Raw genomic sequence first — 9,538 nt, 5'->3', positions numbered from 1 at the left:
TGAGTTCAACGATGATGGATCTACCTTTGAAGAACCGGACTTCCACCGATGCGTTAGAGATGAGGCCTTTAGCTTGTCAACTTGTTCAGGAGCTGGATTTGTCCAAGTTCCAGCCGACTTACGACAACGACTGTATCAAGCCGTCGTCTCATGAAATTGTGGATTTAACTCCACCAAGGCATAAGCATTATTTCGCTCCTGAGCTTGACCATTCTGTAATTCTTAACGATGAAGCTATCTTTGAGGCCTTAACGGGCATCGACTGGACATCAGATGACCATTAGATGGCCAACAATGAAGAGCCGGTGCAGGATGATCCGGAACCTTCAAGGCGTCAAGAAGTGAACTGACTGTGGTGACTATAAGCCGGACGGCTTTGAGGCCAGGTTACAGGAGTGCAGCTCCAAAAAACACTTGATTCAAAATCTTTTGGGCTCAACTTGAAGCCTTGTATTAGTGTAGCTTAAAACAATGGTCCACCATGTCTTGTCTTCGTGCATGTTTATCTGAACCTTTGATTTAGTAGTACTTCGTTGCATGGTTAATTGAATCAGTCTTATGAGTCGTGCCACGGCTCTTGCTTTTACCTAAAGTCTTGTATATTTTGCAAAAGACCGATCAAGAGATACGCTAGCGACTTAAAAAGTCCAAAAACACAGGGCGGATGACAACCCAAAAGACTTGTAGCATTATATGGCTACTGAAAAAAAATCATAAACACAGTTGTTCAAGCCAAAACATACTGGCGACTTCAAGTCAAAAGCCAGGGCGGGTGACAACCTTAAATACTTAAACATAAGAAACATAGTCCAGAGCCTCATGACCCGGATACTTAGAATTTGCAAAAAAGTAAAGAAACCTTTAGAGCATAAAAACATCAAAATAGAAAATATGCTCATCTCAGATATTGGTAAGCTAGATTTCAAAATTCAAACAAAAAAGGTTCGCTCACACGCCTCATGTTTGCTTTCGAGGCCGCATAGCGGTGTTATCCTGTAAGCCGACTTCCCATGACATAAATCCGTCGTTTTAATCTTTAACAAGTTCAAGGTCTTAAAAAGATTGGCTGTTAAGAGTACGATGGGCCATATAGCAGAATAGCACTAAACAGATAGGCGAGTTTATCCTAGCTCACTGTAAGCCGGCTCTCTCATGACACAAAACTGCCATTTTAACCTTAACAAGTTCAGGGCCTTTAAAAATATTGACTTGTCAAGAGTTTGGCGGGTCACCTGGCGGTGTAGCAAGTTGCAAACAGGCAGGTGTAACCCATAATGTGGCGTCTCATGCTGGTCAAGAGGGTATGAAAGCTAAAACCGGTGGGTTGGAAGCCCCCAAGTGACCTTATGACCAATTATTAAAGACTCAGATACACAAAAATGAAACAACAGAGGCCTTGAATTTTTTAGGGATGCTGGCTTTATTATATTGATCATAAAAAGATATATACAACAACAAAATTATGTACAATGATAAGATCTATTGGCTCAAGTGTAGTAAGGCCGAAGATGAGCAATGTTGCAGGTCAGCGGGTGTCCTCTTCCGACTTGCAGGAATCCTTGTGCTCTCGCACATCAATGAGGTAATAAGACCCATTAATGAGATTATTTCTGACCACAAAGGGCCCTTCCCAAGGAGGGGAAATCTTATGCATCCCTGTCTGCTCTTGAATCAAACGGAGCACTAAGTTGCCCTCTTGAAAGGTCCAGCTTCGAACTCTATGGCTGCGATAGCAATGTAGATCTTGCTGATATATCGCTGAACGAGCCGCCGCAAGGTCACACTCTTCATCCAAAACAACAAGTGCATTCTAACGAGCCGTCTCATTATCAGCTTCAACATAAGCCACCACTCTAGGCGAGTCATGAAGGATATCACTTGGGAGAACCGCCTCTGCACCATAGACCATGAAGAAAGGCGTATAGCATGTTGACCTATTAGGGGTGGTATTGATACTCCAAAGCACAGAAGGTAGCTCCTCAACCAAACAACCCGACATTTGCTCCAAAGGAACCATAAGCCGGGGCTTGATGCCTCTCAAAATTTCTTGGTTAGCCCTTTCTACTTGACCATTAGACTGTGGATGAGCTACAGAAGAAACATTAAGACGGATATGCTCTCTTTGAGAAAACTCCTTCATATCACCCTTAGAAAGATTAGTGCCATTATCATTAATGATACTGTGAGGATAACCAAAATGGAAGATTGGCTTCTTAACAAACTGAACTGCAGTCTCCGCATCAGACTTGCTGACTGGCTTTGCCTAAATCCACATAGTAAACTTGTCAACCGCCACCAAAAGGTGGGTCTTTTATCTATAGACCTCTTAAATGGTCCAACCATATCAAGCCCCCACACTGCAAATGGCCAAGTTATTGGGATCATCTGTCCTTTGCGTCAGCATTAGCCGTCAACCAATAAAACCCATGACGAAGAGCTTTAGCCACTAAAGATTTAGAGCAGGCATGATGACCACAATCGCCTTCATGAATTTCTTGCAAAACTTCACGACCCTCCTTAGGAGAAACACAATGTTGGAACACACCTATCATACTGCATTTGTGTAACTCGCCATTGATGATAGTCATGGATTTAGACCTCCTAGTTATTTGCCTTGCCAAAGTTTCATCCTAAGGTAACTCGCCCCGGGTCATATAAGCTAGATAACACAAGGTCCAATCAGGAATAACATGAACAGCCGTCACCAACTGCGCCTCTGGGTCAGGGACACCAAGGTCTTCTTCAGATGGTAACTTGACCGAAGGATTGTCTAATACGTCGAGAAACACATTAGGAGGAATGATACGTCTCCAACGTATCTATAATTTTTCATCGTTCCATGCTATTATATTATCATTCTTGGATGTTTTACAATCATTTTATAATCATTTTCTATCATTTTTTGGGACTAACCTATTGACATAGTGCCAAGTGCCAGTTGTTGTGTTTGCTTGTTTTTTACATCGCAGAAAATCAATATCAAATAAAGTCCAGATGCAGCGAAACTTTTTGTGGATTTTTTTGGACCAGAAGACACCTGATGTGCTGGAGAAGCACCTAGGGGGGTGCCCCGAGGGGGTCACTGCCCACCAAGGCGCGCCTGGGCCCCTAGGCGTGCCTAGGTGAGTTGTGCCCACCTCGGTGGCCTCCCGCACCGCCTCTTTGCTCTATAAATACCCCAATATTCCAGAAACCATAGGGGGGTCAACGAAAATCAATTCCAGCCGCCGCAAGTTCCAGAACCACCAGATCCAATCTAGACACCATCGTGGAGGGTTCATCACCCTCATTGGTGCATCTCCGATGATGCGTAAGTAGTTCATTGTAGACCTACGGGTCCGTAGTAAATAGCTAGATGGCTTCCTCTCTCTCTCTCTCTATCTCTCTCTCTCTTTTGATTCTCAATACAATGGTCTCTTGGAGATCTATTTGATGTAACTCTTTTTGCGGTGTGTTTGTTGGGATCCGGTGAACTTTGAGTTTATGATCAGACCTATGTTTTTATCCATGAAAGTTATTTAACTCTTTTGATCTCTTATATGCATGATTACTTATAGCCTCGTATTTCTTCTTCGAATCTTTGGTTTAGTTAGGCCAACTAGATCCATTTTTCTTGCCATGGGAGGAGGTGATTTGTGATGGATTTGATCTTACGGTGCTTGATCCCAGTGACACAAGGGGAACCGACACATATGTATCATTGCTACTAAGGATAACAAGATGGGGTCTATTTCAACATAAATAGATCTTGTCTACATCATGTCATCGTTCTTATTGTATTACTCTGTTTCTCCATGAACTTAATACACTAGATTCATCCTGGATAGCAGTCGATATGTGGAGTAATAGTAGTAGATGCAGGCACGAGTCAGTCTAGTAACTTGGACGTGATGCCTATATAATGATTCTTGGATATCGTAATGATTATTTGAAGTTCTATCAATTGCCTAATAGTAATTTGTTTACCCACCGTATGCTATTTTCTCGAGAGAAGCCACTAGTGAAATCTACGGCCCCGGGTCTCTTCTTTATTATATTTGCCTTCACGATCTATTTTTATTTGCTTTTAATTTTAGATCTATTAAACCAAAAATACAAAAAATACCTTGCTGCAATTTATTATTATTTATTTTATCTCGTGTTCCCGCGAGATCTATCTATTTACCCAATCTACTACAATTTTACTTATCTTTTTAACCGTGAGGGTTTGACAACCCCTCTCTTACGTAGGGTTGCAAGTATTTGTTCTTTGTGTGCAGGAGCTGTTTATGTGGTGTTGCGTGGTTCTCCTACTGGTTCGATAACCTTTGTCTCATCATTGAGGCAAATACTTACCGTAGCTGTGCTGCATCATCCCTTCCTCTTTGGGGAAATACCGATGTAGTTCAAGCCGCATCAAAAGGAATTTCTGGCGCCGTAACCAGGGAGGATTCGTCTCCCGTCTACTTGTGAATTTCTGGCACCGTTGCCGGGGATACATCACCAACATCTACCAGGTTCCTAATCACAAATCTCATGTTCTTGCAATTTACATTATTTGCCATTTGCCTCTCATTTTCCTCTCCCCTACTTCATAGAAAATTTCCGTTTTATTTGCCTTCTTTCCGTTTGCCTTTTTCGTGTGAGATCTCTTGTTTGCTTGTGTTACCATGTGTCTTCTATTTTCTTGCATCTTCGCTTGCTAAAAATCTATTGATATGGATCCTCATCCACTTGCTAATCTTTTTAATCGATCCAATTATGATGAACCAATTGCTAGTGAATTGAGTTCACTAGATTATCTTTATGAAGTTTTGCTTGAGATACGTGAATCTGAAAAATGTGACGAAGTGCTAAAAGAAGGAATTTATAAAGTGATTCATGATAGCTCCTTGGATGAAAAGCATGATTGCAATAATGTTATTATAAATTCTATTAATGTCAATTGTGCTAATAATATGCAAAACCCCAAGCTTGGGGATTCTAATATTGCTATTTCACCTACTTATTGCAATGATCATGATTGGGGGTGATAATGATTCTTATGATCTTGATAGTTTATTTAAGCCTCATGATGAATATGTTTGCAATAATATTGAAAGTGGGTTCGGAAGAGTATCAAATCTAGGTAAAAATAATCCCACATATCTGGAGAGTGTTCAATCTTATGAAATTTTTGATAAAAGTGGGTTTGGAAAGGTCTTGAATTTATTTGATGATAATCCCACTATTTTGGAAGAGTGTCAACTTTGCATGCATATGGATCTTGAAGATTTTTTTCTTTGATGATAGCTATATTGTTGAATTTGATTATGATCTTGCATGTAATTATTATGATAGAGGGAAATATGGTTGTAGAAATTTCCATGTTATTAAATTACCTCTCGTTATGTTGAGATTGTCAATGTTTTATTCCTCTTCTTTGCATATGTTAGATGTTTCTTGTCTTGATAATTTGTTTGCTTATAAAATTCCTATGTACAGAAAGTATGTTAGACTTAAATGTGTTTATCATATGTTTCATGATGCTCTCTTTGTGTTTAAATTATTATCTTTTGTGTGAGCATCGTTGAAATCTTATGCCTGGCTAGGGGTGTAAAACAATAGCGCTTGTTGGGAGGCAACCCAATGAATAAAATTTATTTTGTCTTTTTCTTTCTGTTCTTGAGTGTTTGCAAAGTTATGCATCTATTATGATTGTGTTTTTTGTGTTTTAATTAGTGCTTGTGCCAAGCAAAGCCTTTGGGATCATGTTGGGTGATAGTTAATTTGATCTTGCTGAAAAACAGAAACTTCTGCGCCCAAGAAAATAATTTTCATTTCTAACAGGATCTTGATAAAATACTGATGCTTTTTGCAGAAGATAACTGTAAAAATTTCTCATGGTGTCCTAATTTTCAGAATTTTTGGAGTAACAGAAGTATTCGAAATATCCAGATTGCTACAGACTGTTCTGTTTTTGACAGATTCTGTTTTCTTTGCGTTGTATGCTTGTTTTTGATGATCCTATGGTTTTCTTTGAGGAGTTTTTGCCATAGAAAAGTTGGAATACAGTAGATATAATGGAAAAATAAAATATGAATGGGTTTGCAACAGTACTTATAGTAGTGATTTCCTTTAATATACTAACGGATCTCACGAAGGTTTTGTTGAATTTTGTGTGATTGAAGTTTTCAAGTTTTGGGTGATATTACGATGGATGAAGGAATAATGAGTAAGAAGTGCCTAAGCTTGGGGATGCCCATGGCACCCCAAGATAATATTCAAGAAGTATCAAGCAACTAAGCTTGGGGATGCCCAGAGTGGCGTCCCCTCTTTCTTCTAACGATCATCGGTATTTTACTTGGAGCTATATTTTTATTCGTCACATATTATGAGTTTTGCTTGGAGCGTCTTATATGATATGAGTCTTTGCTTGTTTTGTTTTGTATTTTTAGTCATGAATCCTTGCTGGACACACCTATTTGAGAGAGCCAAAATTATGCTATTACTTGTTAGAATTGCTCTCTATGCTTCACTTAAATCTTTTTGAGCTATGGAATTGCTCTAGTGCTTCACTTATATCTTTTTGAGCACAGTGTGCTTTAGTATTTTTGAGATATGCTATCATGCTTCACTTAGATTTATTTTAGAGTTAGTAAAATATTTAAGAAATTCTCTCTAGCTTCACTTAAATTATTTTGAGAGAAAGAAAATATGATGCTCATGTTCTTCACTTGTATTTGTTTGAGCTTATTAAAAGCAACATGTGAAATTAGTCCCAAAGTGATAGATATCCAAGGAGGATATAATAAAAACTTTCACGAAGATCATTGGACAAAATAAACTTGATTCTTTGTAATAGTTTTGAGATATGATGATATGATATGTGAGTCATGTTGATGAGTAATTATGCTTTAGTAAGAATATTGGTGTTAAGGTTTGTGATTCCCTATGCAAGCACAAAAGTCAGTAGTTATGCAATGAAATTACATCCTACTTGTGGTGCATTATTCGGTGTTAGTTATGCTTAATGCTCGCTTATGAGATTTTTCGTTTCTTGGTTGGATGCTTCTCAATCTTTTGCTAGCCTTCATTTGCACCAAGTATGATCACTACTTGTGCATCCAAAATCCTTTAAACTAGTTTTTGACACATGAGTCCACTATACCTACCTATATGCGGTATTCTTTTGCCATTCTAAGCAAATTTGTATGTGCCATCTCTAATTTTCAAAATAAATTTCTATTTTGTGTGCTCGTACTGCTCATGAAATGGTAGGGGGTGGCTGATATATTTCCATGCTAGATGTTTTATTCTCAAGATGAGTGTTTATTCACTTGTCATTGCATGAGAGTACGGCAAAGGTATTAGGGATGCCCAATCCCAAAATGAAAATTTAATTTACTTTATGTTGTCAAATAATAAATTCCTTGGAAAGTGTTGGTATGGAAGGAACTCGTGGATATGGTTAGCCATGGAAAGTGAAAGCATGGTGGAAAAGGAATAAACTTTATTTTTTGTTTGGGAACCGCCTATGATATATCTAGCATGGAAAGTATTGGGAACTACTCGATCGGTTTCATTGACAGGAAAAGCATGCCACCCAAAATGTTTTATCTCTATCTTTTTCGCTTTGAGCTCTGGCACCTCTACAAATCCCTACTTCCCTCCGCGAAGGGCCTTTCTATTTACTTTATGCAATTTTTATTTTTACTTGAGTCTCCATCTCCTCTTGTAAAGCACCAACTAAGGGGCACTATGATCGAACTTGAGCATTGGGTGTAGCTAATATGCGAGTGTGTTTCATGAATGGATCAATGATTGAGCATAATGGGCTACGAATAACTTGCTTTAGCATTGATATTTTGAAAGACATGGTTGTTTGTTGATATGCTTGAGTATTAAAGTCCTCATGTCAAAACTTGCTTTAGCTTTGAACCATATAAAAGTCCAATTGTCCATGCTATAAAAGAAAATAATACGTGATGAACATGTTACGCAACATTCCACATCAAAATTCTATTTTTATCATTTACCTACTCGAGGACGAGCAAGAATTAAGCTTGGGGATGCTGATACGTCTCCAATGTATCTATATTTTTATTGTTCCATGCTGTTATATTGTCATTCTTGGATGTTTTACAATCATTTTATATCATTTTTTGGGACTAACCTATTGACATAGTGCCAAGTTCCCATTGTTGTTTTTTGCTTGTTTTTTACATCGCAGAAAATCGATATCAATCGGAGTCCAAATGCAGCGAAACTTTTTGTGGATTGTTTTTGGACCAGAAGACACCTAATGGGCCGGAGAAGCACCTGGGGGGTGCCCCAAGGGGGGCACAACCCACCAGGGCCCGCCTGGGCCCCCAAGCGTGCCCAGGTGGGTTGTGCCCACCTTGGTGGCCTCCCGCACCACCTCTTTGCTCTATAAATACCCCAATATTCCAGAAACCCTAGGGGGCGACGAAAATCAATTCCATATGCTGCAAGTTCCAGAACCACCAGATCCAATCTAGACACCATCATGGAGAGGTTCATCATCCTCATTGGTGCATCTCCGATGATGCATGAGTAGTTCATTGTAGACATACGGGTCTGTAGTTAGTAGCTAGATGGCTAACTCTCTCTCTCTCCCTCTTTTGATTCTCGATAAAATGGTTTCTTGGAGATCTATTCGATGTAACTCTTCTTGTGGTGTGTTTGTTCGGATCCGATGAACTTTGAGTTTATGATCAGATCTATGTTTTTATCCATGAAAGTTATTTGAGTCTTTTGATCTCTTATATGCATGATTACTTATAGCCTCGTATTTCTTCTTCGAATCTTTGGTTTAGTTAGGCCAACTAGATTGATTTTTCTTGCCATGGGAAGAGGTGCTTTGTGATGGGTTCGATCTTACGCTGCTTGATCCTAGTGACAGAAGGGGAACCGACATGTATGTATCATTGCTATTAAGGATAACAAGATGGGGTCTATTTCTACATAAATAGATCTTGTCTACACCATGTTCATCATTCTTATTGCATTACTCCGTTTCTCCATGAACTTAATACACTAGATGCATGCTGGATAGCGGTCGATGTGTGGAGTAATAGTAGTAGATGCAGGCAGGAGTCGATCTACTAATCTTGGACGTGATGCCTATATAATGATCATTGCCTGGATATCGCCATGATTATTTGAAGTTCTATCAATTTCCCAACAGTAATTTGTTTACCCATCGTACGCTATTTTCTCGAGAGAAGCCACTAGTGAAATCTACAGCCCCCGGGTCTCTTCTTTATTATATTTTCCTTCGTGATCTATTTTTATTTGTTTTTATTTTCAGATCTATTAAACCAAAAATACAAAAAATACCTTGCTGCAATTTATTATTATTTATTTTATCTCACGTTCCTATGAGATGTATTTATCCAATCTACTACAATTTTACCTATCTTTTTACCCACAGGGGACTGACAACCCCTCTCTTACGTCAGGTTGCAAGTATTTGTTCTTTGTGTGCATGATCTGTTTACATGGTGTTGCGTGGTTCTTGTACTGGTTCGGCAACCTTGGTCTCATCACTGAGGGA

The sequence above is a fragment of the Triticum aestivum genome, chromosome 4A (genome assembly GCF_018294505.1).
Source record: "Triticum aestivum cultivar Chinese Spring chromosome 4A, IWGSC CS RefSeq v2.1, whole genome shotgun sequence".
In the NCBI taxonomy this organism is placed as follows: domain Eukaryota; kingdom Viridiplantae; phylum Streptophyta; class Magnoliopsida; order Poales; family Poaceae; genus Triticum; species Triticum aestivum.
The sequence above is the reverse complement of the archived record's forward strand: the minus strand, read 5'-3'. Positions refer to the sequence as shown.